This window comes from Podarcis erhardii (assembly GCF_964252035.2).
Source record: "Podarcis erhardii genome assembly, chromosome: 6".
Taxonomy (NCBI): domain Eukaryota; kingdom Metazoa; phylum Chordata; class Lepidosauria; order Squamata; family Lacertidae; genus Podarcis; species Podarcis erhardii.
Window position 1 is genome coordinate 82,741,538 of NC_138510.1, and position 23,010 is coordinate 82,764,547.

The window sequence follows — 23,010 nt, forward strand, 5'->3', positions numbered from 1 at the left end:
GGCTTATCCTCCTGAATGTTTTATTTCTGAGCTCGGGTTCCTTCCTTGCTGCTCCATTTCACTTAATCAAAATAGCCAGGGGGCCTGGCTTGCTGCACATGTAGCTTGGGGATTTTCCTAGGGAGGCTGTTAGCTCTTCCTTCCCTAAAGCAGAAGTCGGTCCTCCTTTCCTCAAAAGCTCCTCACTTTAGTGCCTCAGGCCAGTGACCACTGCCTTCCCCTCCACACCTCATAAGCAATCCCAACATTGCATTTAATTGCTAATGGTAACATCAAGTAGAAACACTTTTCGGTATTAATGGCTCCTCCCTCAAAACATATGACTTTTCTGCTTCTGATTATCGTCCCTTCTCCCTCTCTCACTTGCAAAGACAAATTCATGGAGTTATTCACAGAGCTATCAATGGCTATATAGTACTGGAGCAATATGCCTCTGGATACAAGTTGTTGGGGACCATGAGTAACAGAATACTATTGCACTCAGTGTCCTGGTTAGTCACTGTGAGATTGAAATGTTTGTAGTGAACCAAAAGGGCATCTAGTAGGGTTCTTCCAAGGTTTCTATTACTTTGAGGAGAAGCAGAGAAAGTCAACTCCATGTTATATGTGTGGGTTTTAACTTTAATTTTTTTAAAAAAACTAAAACTGGGGAAAAGTAGGATGTGTGTGTGTGTGTGTTTAAATTTGTATTAATGAAACACTGTTACATGTAACTGTGTATTTTTGTAATATTTTGTTTAAATTGTCTGCTGTTGCTTCAGTTTTCTGTACACATCTTATATTTTTAATAATTATTATTATAATTTTATTATTTATACCCTGCTCAACTAGCTAGGTTTTTAATATGTTAAGCAGTATAGAAATTAAATAATCAACCAATCAATTCCTAAAGGTCATTTGGCTATGGAAAAGATCTGCTCATCTGTAATTACCATATTTTTCCGTGTATTGGACGCCCCATGTATAGGACAACCCCTATTTTGGGGGACTCCAAATTAAGAAAATGGGGGGAGATTGACCTGAATTGTTGACGAAAATTGTTCGCCCGCCGGACCAACAATGACAGCCACGCGCCTCTAACAAGCCGTCTATCAGCTGTTCCCTCGCAGGCAGAGCCAGACAATCGCTGAGCTTTTTTGGGGGGGAGCCCCAGAGTTGTTGAGCTTTTGGGGGGAGGCACCGTTACCCAGGAGGGGCGCAAGGCGCGAGGTTTCTATGACAGGAAAGGCGTGAAGGGGTAATATTACTGGAGCGGCAGCGACGCTCGCGCTTAGCCGGCCGCAGACTCTGCGGGGCACAAACGGACCGCCTTCAGCCTCCCTCCGAGCTGTAAGGCGGGCTCAGTGGGAGGAGGCAAGCAGACTACGGAGACCCCGTGGCTCGCCACTGCGAGGAGCTGCAACTGTCAGAGCATGTATGGCGGCAAGTACCATATAGTGGTACCTCGGGTTACATACACTTTAGGTTACAGACTCCGCTAACCCAGAAATAGTGCTTCAGGTTAAGAACTTTGCTTCAGGATGAGAACAGAAATCGTGCTCTGGTGGCACGGCGGCAGCAGGAGGCCCCAATGGCTAAAGTGGTGCTTCAGGTTAAGAACAGTTTCAGGTTAAGTACGGACCCCCGGAACGAATTAAGTACTTAACCCGAGGTACCACTGCATTTATTTATTTATATATTTAATTGCTATATTTCATGTATAAGACGACCCACGTTTTCAAACTTAAAAAATGGGGCCTCATCTTATACATGGAAAAGTATGGTATTTAGTGCCACTCTACACTAGTTTCGTTTACCAATTTTAATGCATGTCCTCAGTTTTCAAAATCAACAAGAAAATCTGTAGCACATGGTCCAACTGCATTGGCTAATAGTTTCCAGGCCCAATTCAAAGCATTGCTTTATACCTATAAAGCCTTAGGTGGCTCGGGACCCCAATACCTCAAGGTCTGCCACTCACCACATGAATTGACCCAGACCCTGCAATGAGCTGTCTGAATTTTGTCTTTTACAAATAGGGTTGCCTTTTGGATTTTTCTTTGTATTGTTTCATGCTGATTTTAATGTGTGTGTATTTATTTACTATAAGTCACTTTAATTTACTTTTATAAAAACAATTAACAGGTTACAATAAATAATAATAAATGGTTTGAAATGTTCTGCATTATGTGCCTTGACTCACTTGCGCCTTTTAGAATTATGTGATCCTATTCTTCCAGCACCCAAGTGATTAGTTCCTTCTCTCTCTTCCCTACTGACAGGAGATTAGACTGAACAACTTACTGGCCGTCAGTTTCCTCCTCCAATATTGCGCTAACATAAAATTCTATAAGTCAGTTCATATAACACAGTAAGTCAAACTATGGTTTAGTGAGATCACACAAATGTGTAGGCTCCCAGTGAAGAGTTTGTAGCTACTTTTCTACTCCTCAGTCCTATTTACTGCTATGCCATGCTAAACTAAGCCAAAGTTTGGCATAGCATGTTGTTCAGTCTAAACCAGGACCCCTGGGTTAACCTCTCTCGGTACTAACCACAAGCCATAACCAAGAAGGAACTATGGCTTAGTGCAATGCAGTAAAAAGGACCAGAGAAGAACTAAGTGTGAGCTCCTCTCCAAAAGCCCACACAATCTCACTGATTAAGTAAGTAGTTTAGCTTACTGTGTAGTGTGAACAAGGTCTATGATTGCTTTGCATCAGCTTTATTAATTAATTTTAGTACAAAACTACAGGAGTGTAGGATAGTAAATGAATTTAAACACTCAGTTCTAGTGGGAACCTAGCGTTTTCAGCACCAGTATTCATGTCCCAGAACTTATGAACTAATAGTTTTTAAAAAGAATACCTTTGAACATGTGATTTATAGGATTTAATTGGGTCAGTTTTCACTGCCAGACCCAAACATCAGAACATGTGATGTGATAGACGAAATAAGAATATTGCAAACATGTTTAACGGTGCTTTCCCCACATCTATTTGAGTATCTTGAAGGATATGTCCTTGTGAACATAGAATGCATGGGCGCAAGCAAAGTTATCTTGGCTTTAAAAAAAAACAACCCACTAAAGTCTTTAGCTAATAATTTAGATAACTGTGATTTGAACATCTACATTATTCTGTTAGACAGCCTTTAACAACTTCAATGTCGCCAGTCCTTCAGATTTTGTACAATTCAAAATATGGCTTCAGACAAAAGAAATTAATGGCTAACCAGGAATTTAGGATATAAGTAATATGTGAAGCTGACATATAGCAGGACCTGCTCTTTCATGCAACCACAATGTGATACTTCTTTTAATTAGATTATCGTAACACTCTAAAACATTTAAAAAAAAAAAAACACCTTTGGCTAAGCTAAATTTAAGGCTCCAAAAGTGAGACGGTTTTTGCAGATTTCAATTTAGTTTCTAAGCCATAACTCAAAACAATCATTTATTTACTCTTACATCATTGTGGGTCAAGGCTTCCTTGTGCAGAACACAGTTGCATTTTACATTAGTGGCAAGACTGGGGAAAAATGACTTAATTAATGTAAACACCATCTCAACAATTTTTAAAAACTTATACAAGCACTTTCACTGTTACAGAGTAAACGTAGGGGACTCAACCTACGTTCTTTACTCACTGTTGGTGCCAATGGAAGTTTCCCTCTTAAGGCAAACAATAATTGCAGGAGGGAGTTCATCAAGATGATTTTTACCTGCTTCCTTGCACATAGTCTCAATACCTCCCCAGCAGCAGCTACTTACTCCTCCTTGTTTAATTATCTAGATTGCTAAATGCTGGTGTACAGTAGTAGCTAAGAGACTATGCTATGAATCAAGAAATCCCCACTTTGAATCTTATCTCTGCCATGAGTTTCCTGGGTAGCTTTAGACAAGCTACACACACATTCAGCCTCAATCTCTCATTTGCAATATGGGAATACCAATACTGTCTTAACTTACAAAGCTGTTCGAAGAATTACAACAAGAAATTGTAAATGAAGTGCTTTGAACAGTCTAATCACATTATATAAATGCTAAATATTATGATTAAAGGCACCCCAGGTTAAAAAGAGCCATGGACCTTTTGGGGAAAGGTAATGATGAGCACCGATACTTCAAAAGACTGTCTGAAGCAAAACATATTTTATTTTTTTGGGGGGGGGGCGTTCTTACAAGCCCAAATCAGTGGGTGTTTACAAGCCCAAATCAGTGGGTGTTTACTCCGAGGAAAGCCCCACTGTATTCAGCGGGGCCTGTTCTCAAGCTCTGCTTGATTTTGGAAACCTGGAAGGTTATTAAATCTACATCTCAGGATATTAATTAAAGCAGCTAGCATATGAAACAGGAGGTCCGTTAACAAAAATTATAGGTAAATCAATTATGTGCAAGGGAAGATGCTGATGACTTACAAAATAACAAATCTACAATCCTATATTTAAGGAAGGGAACAAGAGAGCAATACCATGACTCAGCAGATCTGTTAGTTTGACCTGTACCCTAGGACAAATGTTAAAATAAATATTCAATTGAAGACTTGCAAGAATATGAAGGCTTGCCTCTCTCCCTATGCTCCTATTCATATATTATGACCCATTTATTAACTGGATGGTCTTCTGCAAGTGCCATCACCATCCGAGATGAGGTCGCTGGCTACCAGAGACCCAATTGGGGAACACCTGCTCCAAAGATGTTCATCTGATACCTACAGTTTTGCTAAGCTTTTTGGATACAGTTTTATTCCTGCAGTTATAATCTACTTCTAGGATTTTGTAGTATTTGGCTTATTGTTATTTTTGTATTTATACTGAGCAGAACTTAGTTGGATACAGTAGATGCACTGAAATTTATAGACTTAAGTTAGCCATGCCCATTGATTTCAGTGAGTCTACTTTAAAGATAATTAACGTTGGACCCAACCCATTTTACTTGTTTTACTTTTGTTAAACCACACTGTTAATATAACAAAGAAGTACATAAGGCAAAGAGCTGCCCCACTGCCTGTCTACCCCTAGTCTTGTGTCCTCTACATCTTCCACCTCTGAACACTACTTCCCTAATATACAACCTTTAACAACTGATATATGCTGTTCTCTATAATCCAAATGAAAGCACACTGTAAAGGTCCGTCTTAGTTCTTAAACTGTCAGACTTAAATGTTTATTATTTAAGAGCATGTGCCTTTTTATACATTAGCAACATAGCATTGAACTCATCTTCTTAGTTGGCCCCAATCTACAGAGAAAGAGGTCTTGGACGGGGGGGGGGGGGGGGAACCAATGGAAATTTCGGTGTATAAAAGCCAAGTTGTAAACAAACACAAGACTGTAGAATGTCTTTACTGATTATGAAACATAGAAGTTAAGACAGGCAGCTTAACACAATTTCCATGCCTTTTGCTGCACAAGTGAATTTGTAAGCCCCTTATCTCCTGGCTTAAGCTAAAGGGGTTTTAGTCAAGAGTCTATATGCCTATAGAAACAGAAATTACACAACTAGTTCATATTCATACCTTCAAGTTTCAGTCTCTGAGAAACTCGTCTCTGTAAAGTAACCTTCCTATGGTGAAAGTGTGCTTGTAAATTCAGCATTACAAGAATACTTAGCAAAAAATTAGTCTCTACCCTAAAAAATATTACCTTCAAGTAAAAAAGTAATCCAAAAGGACTGCTGCAAGGTACTGAACTCTTATTTCCCAGTTGCTAAAAAAAAGGAAGACAGCAAAGGGTGGGTGCGATAATATCTGTAGTTAAAACAGTGACAGAAATGCCAAAACTGCAATACATTAGTGAAGTCTATTTATTCCACCTCTAGAACTGTTGCATTTTATGGTTAGGATTACGTCAGATACCTTCCGGTCTTCTAAAATCTAGCTTACTGTTGATTTAGCAGTTAACCGTTTCAAATGAGTACACAGCAATATTTTATATTTGAGTGTATTCCAGACTCTGCAGCCCGAGAGACTTTTTCATTCAGGCACACACAATGTGGCAACAAAGCTAAATGCTACCCACCTGCCATATGTGGTGCCCCACCAGGGGCTTGATAAACCCATTTTTGCTGTCTGTCTGAGACTACAAAATAGGGGGCTGGCAGGCATCTGGCAGTCCGCAATGCATGAGGAGTGTGCCGTGTTCAGGTCTGAAGGCAGGGTCACAAGTTGCCCAGCCTATTTAAATCTATTTGTTCCCCAACATCTTATGTGTTAATACAAACAGTAAACATTAGGGTCCTTCAGCTATTGTTTATTTTCTAACTTCTACAGGAAATAAAACTTTCAGTCTGCTTTAGTTACTGAGGGTTATAATGTAAAAGAAAGTTTAATGCAAAGAAAACCTATTCATTTCCTCACCAACAGTACAGATATTATGGGGAATAAATGACCTTGGGGTGGAAAAGAAACAACACAAGTAGCAGTAGGTAGGAAACTCATTAGCTGAACTAAAAGAACACTGAACAGTACTCCTGCCATGCATCAAAACTTTCTGGAGCATCCAACTGGAACACACAACTGGGGGAAATAATTTAAATCTTCAGCATCTAAATGGCAATCAATCTAAAGTGTCTTGGAGCACCAGTAAGATACTATTAATATATGCACTGTGATAATGTTACGACTATAAACAAAAGGCTACCAATTCTAAGAGTTCCAAAGTTTCAAAGGCCTTAAGGCATCCTGAAAATTATCAAATACACTTGTTCACTGGAAAACTAATTCCCATTAGTAGCAAATAAATGAAGTAAGTGTCGCATTCATAGTCGACGTTCCACTATTCGCACTAAGACAACTAGAGACTCAATACAGTATTATCATCATAGTGAGGAAAATACTTTTCATTTCTGAAAAGGCAATAAATGATGGGCTGATTAAAGATGATTAATGGACTTGGGCTTCAATATTTTCCTTTGTTTCTTTGAAACAGAGACACAATGAAATATATTTATCATGTCAAAAAAAAGTCTGCGGTATAAGAATTTTATAATTGGATGAAAAACAGCACTATTGTCACACAAAGAAAGCTGGCAACACATAAATCATTATAAGGAATTTAACATTTTAAGGATATTGGAGAAACCCTTAGGGCTACACGGCAATTTTTAGTGTTCCATTAGTCTGTTACTTTGAAAGGTTTTCCCCTTTTTGGTTGTAAATTCAAATAAACCAAGCTATAATTGAAGATAACATCTATAAGAATGCACACATGATTGCATCCAATATTGCACAATCTGTATCCCTGGTACAATTAAGGCTGTACCCCAATGCAGAATTAGGTGTGCCAAAACCTCTGGATTTAAAAGAGTGGCAATCCTAATCGTGCCTACTGAGAACTAAGCTCCACTGTATTCAATGAGACTTGCCCCTAGGTAGGTGTGTACAGGATTGCAGCCTTAGGCATGGCTAACTCTGCATAGGATTGGACTGAAGAGAGATTAGGTAAAATCCAGTTCTGTTTTGTTATAACATCTCTGCTGGAACACAGGCCTCTAATATTGTTGTACAATGATCCTAAATATCTTTGGGTGGTAGTCAGCCAAGTTATACTCAGAATAGACCCACTGAAATTAATGAACATGCATAAGTTTGATCTATTAATTTCAATGGGTCCACCTTAAATAAAACATAAAGGTAAAAAGGGACCCCTGACCATCAGGTCCTGTGGTGACCGACTCTGGGGTTGCGGCGCTCATCTCGCTTTATTGGCTGAGGGAGCCGGCATACAGCTTCTGGTCTTGTGGCCAGTATGACTAAGCCACTTCTGGCAAACCAGAGCAGCGCACGGAAACGCCGTTTACCTTCCCACCGGAGCTGTACCTATTTATCTACTTGCACTTTTTGGTGTGCTTTTGAACTGCTAGGTTGGCAGGAGCAGGGACCGAGCAACGGGAGCTCACCCCGTCGCGGGGATTCGAACTGCCGACATTCTGATCGGCAAGTCCTAGGCTCTGTGGTTTAACCCACAGCGCCACCTGTGTCCCAAATAAAACATAGTTGAACATAATTTGTAGTAAATTAAGTAAACTATTAATTACTTTTCAGTAGTTTACCTAGTGAACAATTCAACTCTGTGTATGCTCACTTAAAAACCCCACTGAGTGCAAGATTACAATCCTATGCAATTTACTCAAGAGTTAGCCTCACTGAGCTTAGTAGCAGCATAGCTTCAAGCTGTAAGTTTTTTCAGTACCAGTTATAAATCCTTAGTTTTGTTTTTTTTTATTCCTGAGTTCCCACACTTACATCATAACACATTGTTGATATTTCTGGTTTTCCTCTCTGCCTTCTTCAGCTAAATGGGAACTTCTGGAAGGCTCATCTCTCACCAGAAAATGAGAGATATGCTGTCACTGGAACATCTATTCACCAGGAACAGAATCCAAAAAAATGAAGACAGTAAGAGCCAATCATTTTTAAATACACTACCTTTAAAAGTGGTAGTAAGGGAATGGAAAGAAAGGGAATGGTGAGGAAAGAGGTGTAAGAAATCTCACCTTGTACCTCAACTGTTAGTGAAGTTAACAGACAACCATCTTTCTTAAAATGCTACAGAGTCCAGGCCCTTTAGTATCCTGCACAATCAAGAGTGTTCAGCCACCAAAGATGATCTTGCTTAAAGAAGCAAAGATGCTTGCTTAAAATGAATTTAAGGGTCTGCCTACACAACCACTTATAGTGTCACAATTTCCTGTCTTCAACTTTCCATTAATTTACATCATGTTTGTTATGCGCTAAAATTGACTGCAGCCAATTCGCTGTCTGTAACCACCAGCAGTTCAACAAGCCACCTGAGACTGAAAACGTGATTGATGGACTGTTTACAGCTTTGGTGAGTTACAATGTACATGATGAAAAAGCTACTCTAAATAAACTAGAGTAAACACAATTAACAAGTCATTTCCATGAGATCTTGAACCGAGGTACCAAGGTCATGAAAGAACTTCATCATGTGTACTTGACTTCCATGGAAGCATCTCAGAGATGACTCACCCTTCCGTACTAAGCAACAGGCAATCTACTTTATAAGCACGCATCTCAGAGGGCTTTTGGCTTATACTGGCAGAAAGCTACTGCCACAAAAGACTGTAGAAAACACTTGGAATTACTTCTTTGTTTCCTTTGGTATTGGGGAAACAGGCACATCTGTATTTAAATACCACAGGTCTGTATAATTTTCAGCATCTTATGCAGCTCTGGCTCCTCGACATTTCAGAACATCAATACCTTGTTTATAAATGGCAAAGTTATTCAGCTGATGCTAAAGCAAGAAAACTCGTGTTCTGTGCAACGAGATATAGAGTTGGAAGCTATGCATCCAGTAATAGGGCAAACTCAGCTCTTTATCAGTAACTGAAACATAGCAATAACTTGCAAACAGGAAGATGAGAAGTATGATTTTCCTCCAGATAAATAATTCACTGCTTTATACATGCACAAACAACACAGGATGGGTATATTTAAGACTGTACTTTACAGCATAGTCTAAGCTTATTGAATGTTGTAATCCTAACCTCACTTAACTGGAAGTATAACCCCACTGAATTCAACTGGGCTTACTTCAGACCAGGCAGTTAGGGCTAAACGGCAAGATCAGTAAAGTCTCTTGCTGCAGTGTAACCGCTAACCAGCGTAACATTGCTGGAGGTTTACATTAAAAGGGTTTTAGCAACGGCACAATGCCACCACCAATACTTATACCCTCAAGCCCAGCTGGGAAACTGAAGGGAAGGGTGGAGATATTATAATCAAAGAACTGTAGAGTTGGAAGGGACCACGAGGGTCATCTAGTCCAACCCCCTCAACGCAAGAATGTTTTGCGCAACATGGGACAACCCACAATCCTGAGATTAAGAATCCCATGCTCTACCGACTGAGCTATCCCAGTGTACATCCAGTGTATAACGGAGTACAAGCCCGTAAGTCAGCGCATCCCAATTTGGATTACAGGGCTACCTGGGAGGCAGAGGGGAGAAATTGCTTCCTTATGCATCTTAAAAAGCAGAGACATCACCTTGCCAACAAAGGTCTGTATAGTTAAAGCTATGGTTTTCCCAGTAGTGATGTATGGAAGTGAGAGCTGGACCATCAAGAAGGCTGATCGCCGAAGAATTGATGCTTTTGAATTATGGTGCTGGAGGAGGCTCTTGAGAGTCCCATGGACTGCAAGAAAACCAAACCTATCCACTCTTAAGGAAATCAGCCCTGAGTGCTCACTGGAAGGACAGATCCTGAAGCTGAGGCTCCAATACTTTGGCCACCTCATGAGAAGAGAAGACTCCCTGGAAAAGACCCTGATGTTGGGAAAGATGGAGGGCACAAGGAGAAGGGGACGACAGAGGACGAGATGGTTGGATAGTGTTCTAGAAGCTACCAGCATGAGTTTGACCAAACTGCGGGAGGCAATGGAAGACAGGAGTGCCTGGCGTGCTCTGGTCCATGGGGTCACGAAGAGTCGGACACGACTAAACGACTAAACAACAACATGCCAATGCACTTTTGAGTCACACAAAAAATAAATAAATATGAATTTGCACCCAAGAAAAAGACACGACAGCAGGGAAAGGGCTGCTGGTGTCTTTTGCGACCCATGCTATGGCGCCCTCACCCCAACCCTGCCTTCTGGACTACAAGCATCACCACCAGCATCAGAAGTCCTTAGGTTGCCTGAGGAAGAAATCATGGGTCTTGAACCTTGCTCGGTGCTTCACTGTGGGGACGCCTCCACACGCCACACTTGGAAGTCTGCTGTTGTCCCACCAATCCCTTGGCACTGCTAACAACCCCCAGCCTGCCATTATAGAGCAAACAGACGCAAACCCCCCCAGTAAAAATAGTTTTGGCGCAAGTTCTTATACAACTTCAGTGCAGATGGCCTTCTACCAAGGTTTCAATACGCGCCTATTTACTTATGCAAGGGCCAAAGACGGAGCGGGGTGGGGGGAGGCGAGGAGGTGACTAAGGTTGACAACAACCCCCCCCCCAAAAAAAGGAGGGGAGCCCCTATGAAGGAAGGGCATTAGGACAGGGGCCAACTCAGAAGAAGACCGCCGTCCCTTTTCCAGAGAACGCTTTTCTCCAAAGCGCGCAGGCGCAGTTGCTTCCTCCCCCCCCCCCACGCATCTCCACACAAACACACCCTCGTCTTACTTACAACTAGCGCGTGAAGCGGTGGGGGGGAGGGGAGAGGGAAGGAAACGGCACTGACGGCAACCAATGAGAGGCGGGGACGCCGTACGAAGCAGCCAATGGAGATCGCCCGGTGGGAGGGCCGCGCTCACGAGCAGGTCCCGGGCGAAGTATCTGTGGCGGAGCGAGCGAGCGCGCGCGCGGGCGCCGAGGCCAAAAAAGAAAAAGAGAAGAGGGTTGATGGGGTTCTTTTTGAGGGCGGGGGCCGTTTACCGAGCGAACTTCTCCTCAGCCGTTTCCTCGCGCGGCGTCATTTCTCCCTCAGCAGTAGCAGCAGCCTCCTCCACCCACCAAGCGCGCGCGCGCGCGCCCGCCCCTCCGCTACCACCACCCCCCCCCACTCGACTCGGTACTTTCGGTTACCTCAGAAGGCTGGGCAGGCGTCGGTTTCAGTTATTTTTTAAATCTCCCTCAGGCAGGGACGCGGCAGTACGTGGGAGGGGAGGGTGAGGGTTTTTTTGTGGAGAAGGAGCGCAGCCCTCAGCCTCCCTCTTTTTTCCCCCCTCCTCCTCGCTCGCTCGCTCTCTCGCTCTTCCGTCTCCTGGTGCCGCCGCTGTCAAGGCTGTAAACATCCCGGCATCCCCGAGGACAAGAAGGCGGGGCCGGGCGCACCGCCTACCGGCCCTGCCTCCTTCCCAGCCGCCGGCCGGCCCGTCGCCGGCTCCCCGCGCGCGGGGTTGCTACACACGCGCGGAGAGCCCGTCCTGGCCGCCGCCAGAAAAAGGAGGCAAAAAGGTAACCGTGACTTCGCCTTACAAAAAAAGTTGGGGGCGCGAGAAAGGAAGGGATATAGCGCGGGGAAACGGCTCCACGACGGTTCTTTTCTCTGTCGCAGGCACACACATACACACGTTATGGGCTTCACGCGTCATCCTGCCTCAGTAAGGACTCCCTCCTCCTGATAGACTGGTTCGGTTCATGACCTAGGAACCGACTCTTAGGGGCCGAGGGGGAGAGCCACCCCAATAACGTATTCCCCCCAAAAAAAGTTGCCATTCCAGTGGTGTGCGTGCACCACGTCATATGATCGATTATGCTGGGAAGGGCTCCCCCCCCCCATTATTTTATTCAAGTTGGCATCCCTGGATCATGACATTTAGAGCAGGCAGCTTGCTTCTCCTTAACCATCACCCCTACCCCAGTCAATACACACGTGATTGTCCCTCTTTGAATGTGTGCACTTTGCAAAGGATGCTTCCCCCCAGGCTAGAAATACAGTGGTACCTCGGGTTACATATGCTTCAGGTTACATACGCTTCAGGTTACAGACTCCACTAACCCAGAAATAGTACCTCGGGTTAAGAACTTTGCTTCAGGGTGAGAACAGAAATCGTGCTCCAGCAGTGTGGCAGCAGCAGGAGGCCCCGTTAGCTAAAGTGGTGCTTCAGGTTAAGAACAGTTTCAGGTTAAGAACGGACCTCCGGAACGAATTAAGTACTTAACCCGAGGTACCACTGTATCCCCAAATGCCCCATCTCCGCAGCAGTGGGTTCTGTCTCCCCAGTTTCCTGGCTTCAGAGGCAGATTGCACCTTACAGCAAGGTTTCCCAAACTTGGGTCTCCAGCTGTTTTTGGACTACAACTCCCACCATCCCTAGCTAAGCAGGACGAGCAATTGGGGATCATGGGAGGTGTAGTGCAAAAACAGCTGGAGACCCAAGTTTGGGAAACTTTGCCCTACAGTGTTTCTCAAACTTGGGTCCTCATCTGTTGTTCCCACAGGTCCTGATAGCTAGGGACGATGGGAGTTGTAGTCCAACAACAGCTGGGGACCCAAGTTTCAGGCAGTTGGAGGATTGAAAAAGTTCAGCCAACTTTTATTTCAGATCTGGGGTGTATTCAGTTTTACAGTTTCCCTTCATTGGACTAGTTCTGCACATCCTTCCCAGCAGTTTAAACTGCAGATACATTTGCTTTGGCTATGCCGCTGGTGATTCCTGTAGCAGCACAGCTGGGTTTTTAAAAGTGCAGTCAGCAGAGAGCCAGCTGAATGCAGCACAGTATACAAATATTTAGACAAGCAGATCTGTCTCTCACATACTGCAAGAAAGACCGGTCTTACGTTATTGTGCCCTCAATAATAAAGTGGAGCTGCCTTCACATAGTTTTATAAGTCCATATATAAGTTTGTGTCTAAACCTATTGAAATCACTAGGCTTAAATTAGTCTAATTATACAGAGGATTGAAGTCATAATAGATTGAGAGTGTGCAACTACACAACTATAATATATGAAGTGAGTATATGCCTGTTAAGGTTTTTGTATATGGCAGTGAGTCAAAGTCTCAATCACATGTATAAAATGGAACAGACAAATACAGTTCCTTCAACTCTGTTGCACCATTTTTTTCAGCCTTCGGTTCTCAAATGTTGTTGAACAACAACTATCAGGCTCAGTCATTTTGGTCAATGGCCAGAGATGATAGGAATTGTAGTCCCAACAACGTCTGGGGACCTATGCTTTCAATGTATATACCATACCTATACCATATGGTGTGAAATGACCTTGTGACATCATGAACACAAAATAAATATGCTGAAATGCAGCTTCCAAGTTAACACAAAAGCAAGAATGTACAAGTGTATACAGTGGATAAGCATACCCACCTGTAAAACATGTCTCCCTGGTGGTAACATTATTTATTTATTTATTTATTTGTTATATTTTTATCCCCGCTTTCCTCCAGAGAGCTCAAGACGGCATACATGGTTCATTCCCTTCCCATTTTATCCATATAACAACACTCCGGTTAAGTTGAGCAGCCATGACTGGCCCAAGGTCACCCAGTGAACTAGATAGCTGAGTGGGAATTTGAACCCTGTTCTCCCAGGTCCTAGTCCACATTCAAACCACTACAGTTTATTATACCTCTGCATATCTACGAAGCAGTTAACTTACCAGTAGAAGGCATGTGATTGAAGGCCATATCTGGAGAAAACTTGTCACAGCTTGCTTATGGAAGAATGGGCCTCAGAAGCAAATTGTCCAATAACCAACTTTTAATTCATAATGAAACATTAATTCCATTGACAAGTAATGCACATTTCTCTTTCTTAAATCCGACTACAGGAGCTAATGAATAAAAGGAAGTAGTACTATGAAAATGAGAACTGTTTCTACTGCATTTTCAATTTAGCAAGCAAAAATAATAATATTTCAGTTCAGTAAGAGAAATATATTCCCCACAACAAAGCATCTTACAGATCTGGGAAGCATTTAAGCAAGTTTGTAGAGAGATGAATGAATACCTTTCAGTATTTAAATGAGGTTTATTTCTTCACTTTCTCTCATGAAAATATCCCTTCTGGCCCCCTCGGCAACTTCTTTCATTTTTAGATCAGCTATTTATGCAGTATAAGCAATGATATTTCTAACAAAGGCCCTGAGGAAATTAGTAAGTCAGTTGGTCTCTCTTCTCTAGAGTTACCAGAATCATCAATAATTCAACAAAGGTTCTGTTTAATATAGCATTTAGGTAATTGGGTACAGTTGGCCAAAAGAAATGGACTTGAACATGTTGAAAAGCACTATGGTTCTGGCTTTAGAACCATAGGTTCCACAGCAATATTTTAGAGAGCTTCTTCCTCAACTAAATCACAAAATTAAAGTGTACTTTAAAATCTGAATGCCACTGGTACAAAGAATGATAGACCCACATGTAGAGTCTCATCATGCTTCGACTACAGTTTATAAAGATCCCACAACAGCTGATCAGTTACCAAGAATCATGAAAAATGGGCCACCATTGGTTCATCAATGTGGACAGCAATCTTAAAAACACCGAAAAGGGAGTAAGCTCTATTGAACACAGTAGGATTTACTTCCAAGTAAATATGCTAAGGTTTGTGCGGTTAGTTTCATTTGGAAATAACCAAAGAAGGGAGATAAAAAGTTTGAAGAATATTCTTTGGGTTTTTCCTTCATATATTTGAGTAGCAAGGGGAACGGGTGGCACTGTGGTCTAAACCATCTAGCCTCTTTGGGCTTGCGAATCAGAAGGTCAGCAACCATGCAACCATGCAACGGGGTGAGTTCCCTTTGTTCTGTCCTAGCTCCTGACAACCTAGCAGTTTGAAAGCATACCAGCGCGAGTAGATAAATAGGTACCGCTGCAGTATTTAAAAGATATTGTTTTGGAAATACAATACAATAATTACCGTATATAGGTCTTGTGGAAGGCAGTTAAGTAAACCAGCAAGAAAAGTAGAAGTAGCTATACAAACTACAGGCAGTAATTACTGGAAGACGACCAGAATATCGGTTCGCCAGCTAGTGCTCCTAAACCTCTAAGCTAATTGATTTCAATAGGACTTAGGTGCATCTAATGCTTCTCTGGACTGGGAACAGAAAATATTGGAACTAGTAAGTAAGTCAGCGTGATATTAAATTGATTTCAAAGGGTCTGTTCCAAGTAGGACTTAGTTCGATATCACCCTCAACCTGCAGTGGGTCAAATCATTTAAACGAAGCAGCATTGACAATGACATGCTTTTGTCATAATTTTGTAGTGATGAGGTCTTGAACAAGGCATTCTTCTCAGATAATGGCAGTTACTTAGAACTCTGTGCCCATTGTATTGGACAGTGATGGAATAATGACAGTAGTGGAAATTTATGAAACCTAAGGAAAAGGAATTTCCTCATAAATTTGTTTTGGTTTCTCAATGCCTGCGCTTGCTAGAACTTATTATGACATTACATTCAAAGTCTTGGATGCAAACAGTTTAATCCCTAAGGACTCAATACCTGTTTTGCTCTGCTGAATAGATGGCAGGCATGCTGGAGGAGCAGTGCAGTCAGTGCATATTCCCTCCACATGGCTAACCATGTAACTTCCATGATGTGACTAGCAATGTGAAACCTTGACCCTGTTTTTAAATGTGAATCTTTCTGTTTTGGAGGGGGCAATGCATTAGGATAATAACAAATAGCACCTTACGTTTCAATATGATATGCCATTACCATTAGGAAGTGGGCTAGGAAATGATTTAGAGGCATATATGGTGGAATTCTACTGCTACTGCTGTGTTAAGTATGTCCTGCAAGCTGCCTAGATAAGAGACCATTCAAATCTTTGAGTATAAAAAATAAGAGCAAGGTATACATTTATGGCAGCGTAACCTGTGTACTGGAATGCAGAGGATTTCTGCTTAGCAGAGGATGAGATGATCTAAAATGCAGGGAAGGAGTGGCAGATTGAATCTACTTATCCATAATTAATTTTCTGCAATGGGACTGCATGGCTAGAATTAAACCCTATTGGGTGAATAATGGCTAAAGAGAATCAGTTTCAGGAACAAAAGCATTGAAAGGGTTCTGCACCCCATACCACCAGTCCATGCTGCATTGTATAGGAATTTAACGTGGGTTAAACCACTGTGCTGCTTGGGCTTGCCGACTGAAAGGTCAGCGGTTCGAATCCCCGCGACGGGGTGAGCGCTCGTTGTTCGGTCCCAGCTCCTGCCAACCTAGCAGTTCAAAAGCAGCAGTGCAAGTAGATAAATAGGTACTGCTCCAGCGGGAAGGTAAACGGCATTTCTGTGCACTGCTCTGATTTCGCCAGAAGTGGCTTAGTCATGCTAGCCACATGACCCAGAAAAATTGTCTGTGGAAGCAGACAAATGCCAGCTCCCTTGGCCTGTAAAGCGAGATGAGTGCTGCAACCCCAGAGTTATTTGCAACTGGACTTAATTGTCAGGGGTCCCTTTACCTTTACCTATATTCTCAGTACTAGATCCTGATTTTGGGTGTCCTTCAGTGAGATGCACTAGCTGCCCCCTGGTAGCCCATCCCCTGCCACCAGGTCAGCTCGCTGCCTTCAGATTCCTCTGTCAGTGACACTTCAGAGCAGCATGGCTCAGACCAAGCAGTATCTCCATCGGACCCTGCTGCCAGGCACCTGAGTTTGAGCCCACTGCTGAATTTAGCCTCTGCTTGATGTGGAAATCAATGTGGGTGTCTTACCTTACAATTTCCATGCTTTTGTGTTTGCCAGTTTTTGAGTGCCTTCTTTTTTCGTTTAAATTGAAAGGGTGGTGGTTGGGTTTTTTATGTTATCATCGCTTTCATATAAATTATAATTAACCAGTAGACATAGATATGGAATCTTACTTTTTCCTACCTTTCATATGCAGATCCAGATACACAGAGAAGACATTTTAAAAAGACACTTTAGTAAAGATTTGCATACGCCCTTGATCTTGAAATTATAAAATTTGACATAAGGTTCATACTTCTAAGTACAATATTTAATGAGATGCAGAATTTTGAAAATGGCAGTGTTCACTAAAACATCTATGTATTGTGGGATTTGTAAGGATGTCTACTCACTGAGGAAAATTTATCTGTCAAAGATCATCAATCAGCAGGAATTTTCACATTAAATCATTATATTTGGTTGGCTAAGAGTGATCATCACCTTGAGATAAGACAATCAGTTCAGCACAATCTTACATGATAGAAAAACCTCCAGGATAACCCAGTAGTCTAAGATAGCCTTGGAGAGTGGTTGGCAAAAGACTAGGTAGAGATAGCTCCTGTGCTTTTAACAGCTGCATGACAGATAGAAATATAGATGAAGCTCTTCCCATTACATTTATTATAGCAGCTATGATTCCAATTGCTAACTATGGAATCTTTTTAAGATTCTTATGGTGAATCTTTTGCCACTTAATAATAAAAAAAAATGCCCAAAACTTAAGATGAGTTTATATATTGGTTAAATTGACCCATTTCCCCAGACTTTGAGTGCATTTCTCAATTATTATTTAAAATCACAAACACGAAAAGTGAACTTTAATAGCAGACTTTATTCACCCTTTTAAAATATGCCTCTTTTGCATCTTTCTGAAAGTGAGATAATCGTGTCATGTTCTGAACTGCACAATGATTGATAGTCTCAGTCCTTGGGTTGCAAACAATTACCTGCTTGAAAGGAAACTGAACAAAACCAGTGTACATTGACATTTAACTTATCTCTATGGTTACAATTTAGTTTTTTAAAATAAATGCATCAGTTTCTGTATCTGACAGTGCCCATTTAAACATACAATTCCATCTTAGAAAATCAGGAACTGTAAGATGTTTCCATATCAAAGGGGCTTTTAACAAAGGTAGAACTGAGGTTTTAAATGTCACAACTTAACTATCCAAGGCCTGGCATGTTTCTCTGACTAAGGTATTTGCATTTTATGAGAAAACACAGCACTGGAAAGCTTAGCCAAATCCACAAAAACATGTACAGTACTTGCCTATGACGTTAAACAAAACTATATACTTTATTCACTTAACAAGGCTGCTTCTGAAGTAGATGTTGCTTTATTTACAGTTGGGCTGGTAAGTCATATGAGAAACCATTTAACTATGCCATATTTATGTATATTATGCCTCCATTAATCCTCTGCTCCAGTGGGTAAAATCCAAATGATATTTCCATACAGAAACCTAATTTATAGAATATAGTATAGCAAAACAGCCCAATAATGGAACTGATGAGCCCCACCTTGTGTCATAGAACCACAGAAGTGTAGAGTTGGAAGGGATCACGAGTCATCTAGTCCAACTCCCTTCAATGCAAGAATCTTTTGCCCAACATGGGACTCCAGCTCATGATCCTGAGATTAAGAGTCACATGCTCTACCAATTCACTATCCCTCTTCAAAACATTCAGCTCATTATTAACTGCTATATAGCATGGAAAGCTCAGTTTTTTTACCAAGGACAAATTAGACACTACATGCAGATACACATAAGATTACAACAACATCCAGGGCTGTGGTGCTTGTGGCCCTCCAGATGTTGTACTCCAAAGCAGCCCCAGCCAGCATCATCAGTTATCAGACTGTAGTTTGTTAAGGCTACCAGGAATTGTAGTTCTGTGAAGCATCTCAACAACTCTCAGCACCCTTAACAAATGACTGTTCCCAGAATTCTCCGATCAGAAGGTGGGTGGTTTGAATCCCCGCGATGGGGTGAGCTCCCATTGCTCGGTCCCTGCTCCTGCCAACCTAACAGTTCGAAAGCACGTCAAAGTACAAGTAGATAAATAGGTACCGCTCCGGCGGGAAGGTAAACAGCATTTCTGTGTGCTGCTCTGGTTGGCCAGAAGTGGCTTAGTCATGCTGGCCACATGACCCAGAAGCTGTACGCTGGCTCCTTCGGCCAGTAAACCTAGATGAGTGCCGCAATCCCAGAGTCATCCGTGACTGAACCTAACAGTCAGGGGTCCCTTTGCCTTTACCTTTTAAGAGCACTTTAAATATATGGTGTGGATATGTTCTGCAGCCTTCACCCAAAATGTTATTTTTATCGAGTGGTAAGCCACTCTGGGGACGCGGGTGGCGCTGTGGGTAAAACCTCAGCGCCTAGGACTTGCCGATCGTATGGTCGGCAGTTCGAATCCCCGCGGCGGGGTGAGCTCCCGTCGTTCGGTCCCAGCTCCTGCCCACCTAGCAGTTCGAAAGCACTCTTAAGTGCAAGTAGATAAATAGGTACCACTTTATAGCGGGAAGGTAAACGGCGTTTCCGTGTGCTGCGCTGGGTCTGGCTCGCCAGAGCAGCTTCGTCACGCTGGCCACGTGACCCGGAAGTGTCTCCGGACAGCGCTGGCCCCCGGCCTCTTAAGTGAGATGGGCGCACAACCCTAGAGTCGGACACGACTGGCCCGTATGGGCAGGGGTACCTTTACCTTTACCTTTAAGCCACTCTGGGAGCTTTTACAGCTGAAGATATAAATGCTTTGAAAAAGTTACAAATAAAATCACCAAACTGTAGAGTTGGAAGGGACCCTGAGGGTTGTCTAGTTCAGCCCCCTGCAGTGCAGGAATCTCAGCTAAAGCATCTATGACAGATGGCCATTAAACCTCTGCTTAAAGACCTCCAGTGAAGGAGAGTCCACTGCCTTCCAAGGGAGTCTGTCCAACTGTGAAACAGCTCTTACCATCAGAACGTTCCTGATGTTTAGTGGTAATCTCCTTTCCTGTAACTTGAATCCGTTGGTTCAGATACTACCCTCCTCTAAAGCAAGAGAAAACAAGCTTGCTCCATCTTCCATGTAACAGCCCCTAGATATCGAAAGATAGCTATCATATCTCCTCTTTTCCAGACTAAACATGCCAAACTCACCTAGATCCTTTTCACACGTACTACTGGCAAGCCAGGTTTTCCCCATCTTATATTTGTTCAGCTGGCTCTTTCTGCCTATGTGTAGATCCTTCCATTTGTTCCTGCTGAAATTCATTTTGTTAGTTTGGGCCCACTTTTCCAATCTGCTAAGATCATATTGAATCATGCTTCTGTCTTCTGCGGCATTAACTACCCCTCCCACTTTGATGTCATCTGCAAATTTGATGAGCATCCCCTAAATTCCTGCATCCAAGTCGTTTATAAACAATGGGCCAAGGACAGAACCCCACTTCCCACTTTTTCCAGGATGACAAGGAACCATTAGTGAGCACTCTTTGGCTTTGGACAGTCATCCAACTACAACCCACCTAACAGTTACCTCATCCAGCTCACAGCTTTTCTGCAAGCATTTAATGGGGGAAATTGTCAAAAGCCTTGCTGAAATCAAGATACACTATGTCTACAGCATTCCCCTGACCCACCAAGCTTGTAACATGGGGGGGGGGGGAGAAGAAGAACCGAGATTCGACCGGCATGTTTTATTTTTGAGAAACCCATGTTGGGTCTTAGAGCATCATTTTCTAACTGCTCATAGTTTAATTATTGTGTGAAAGCTACCATATTCTGCATGGTGTAACAAGAGGTTGGGGAACACACCAGGAGACAGGCTGAAAACAGTGCCTTCTGTACAATCTAGAAGTTTTATTTGAGTGAACCTCAAAGTTCCTCCAAAGGTCATGATCTCAATTTATTTTTGTATAAATATTTTGTAGACACTTATTGTTACACAACAAACATGAAATAAAGAAACCAGTACAAACAGTAACCAGAGTAAATGGAGAGTGGAGTCTTTCAGCTCAGCTGATGTATGCGGTGGTTGCTTTGACCACATGGCTTCGCAACTACTTTTAAGACCTTTCAAGCCCTCATACATGGCAGAAGGGAGAATTCTCTACTATAAGGACAACACTCCTTTCTCTATCAGCACGGTTTCCAAAATCTCCAGTGATATATTCATGATCTGTGCACCTTTTAAGTAAAGGATAGAATTTGGGTGTTCAGTGTTGGATTAAGCACACAACTATTATATGGTATGCCAGTTTGGATAAATGCCTTCAACCAGGCTACTGAAAGACTGAAGCTTTCCTTTGAGGGGGGGATGGTGTACCAAATTGTGTCTGCTATGCTGCCCTATGTCTAGAAAGAAACCAAAGACTTTTAGTAACACAAGTATGGCTGCGAATGTTTACGTTTTGGTTGTATAATAATAATAATAATAATAATAATAATAATAATAATAATAAAAAATTTTATTTATATCCCGCCCTCCCCAGCCAAAGCTGGGCTCAGGGCGGCTAACAACAATCAAAATAATCCAACGATTCTAAAAACATTTCATTATAAAAATTAATTAAAATCAAATTTATGGCAACCAATAAGCAAAATTCTATGCAGATTGCCAGAGGAGGGGGGTCAGGCTGTGCCCTGATCAAAGGCCTGGTGGAACAGCTCTGTTTTGCAGGCCCTGCGGAAAGATGTCAAGTCCCGCAGGGCCCTGGTCTCTTGTGACAGAGCGTTCCATCAGATTGGAGCTGCGGCCGAAAAGGCCCTGGCTCTAGTTGAGGCCAGTTGTATCTGCATTATAGATCAGAACCTAATAGTCTTGCTGTGGCCATGTTAGCTGAATATCAATAATCAGGATGGCTAAGAAGGATTGTGAACAAAATTAAACATATAGGTATCTCACTAAACTCCTTGTACTGCTTATCACAAAATCCTGCATTTGAGATAATTAAATGCAGATTGTTAGACAATGAATTTCAATAACTTAGTAGCCAAATCAAAAATAGCTAGGGTTCCCCCCTGATGCTATTTTTACACCTGAAAACCAGGACCTGTCAGGAATTTTCCTGACGTATGGCAAGTCTAGAAATAGCACCTGTGCAAGTCTGGGGATGGTGCAATGTGGACAGCCAATGGCAACTTATCTCTCCCATTTGACCAACCCAAATCAACACAGGTCATACATGCTCGCAAGACTGAATGTGCTACCTTCGGCAATGCTACAGGGGAGATTCCAGAAAATACCACTTGCAGAGAGACTATGCACCTGTAGGCAGAGTCATATAGAATCAGTCATGCATGTTCTTTTGCACTGCCCCTTGTATCAGACGATTTGATCTAAGTTCATTAATCAGTTGGTTGTTAACAGGGAGTGGCATTCAGATGAATGTAAGGTAGCCTTCCTTATTTTTGCTCAGGGTGGGGATAGGATGGAGATAGTAACCAGGTTTCTGCAACAAAATGAGGATTAATGAATGTTATACATTATTTTAATCGCTAGATGCAGATTTTGCCGAGTGATTTTATTGTTCTGAACTTTACTGGAATATTGTCTAGATGACAATAAAGATTTGAGAATTGGGATAGAATTTGAAAGCACTGCAGCTGCAAGACTTACATCCCCGCAATAGCTCTGTGGGTTTCCTGTTTGTATCAAGAAGGAGAAATACAGAAGTGTCAGAGCTGACGACTCTGCTGCATTTATCTAGAATCGGATGCCACTTTACCAGGACTGATACAATCCAGGTGATTTGTGCCATAATAGCTGGAGTAATCCCATAGGATATGGCTACCAAGGCTTCCCTTGGTGATTCCTCTTTCTTTGTGATTCTGCTCCCCTTTAAACACAGGTTCAGTTCTCTGTAAGTTCTCTGTTC

General features: G+C 42.3%; 1 protein-coding gene and 1 long non-coding RNA gene across 7 annotated transcripts in view; one reads left to right on the forward strand and one right to left on the reverse strand.

Moving 5' to 3' along the window:
- Nucleotides 1–11,740, reverse strand: part of NEK7 (NIMA related kinase 7) — an 80,282-nt gene extending 68,542 nt beyond the window's left edge. The window contains exon 1 of one of the 4 annotated variants that reach the window (XM_081866143.1): nt 11,532–11,738. The gene's annotated coding sequence lies outside the window, so the exon portion shown is untranslated. Of the gene's footprint in view, nt 1–11,531 lie in introns of all 4 variants that reach the window. The other 3 variants (XM_081866142.1, XM_081866141.1, XM_081866144.1) reach the window with 3 other exon arrangements.
- An 82-nt stretch (nt 11,741–11,822) lies between these two features.
- LOC309343994 overlaps nt 11,823–23,010 on the forward strand; it is a 32,524-nt gene continuing 21,336 nt past the window's right edge. The window contains exons 1-2 of one of the 3 annotated variants that reach the window (XR_014157503.1): nt 11,878–11,903; nt 22,635–22,879. This is a non-coding gene — a long non-coding RNA (uncharacterized lncRNA). Of the gene's footprint in view, nt 11,904–21,982; nt 22,880–23,010 lie in introns of those variants that run through there. The other 2 variants (XR_014157502.1, XR_014157504.1) reach the window with 2 other exon arrangements.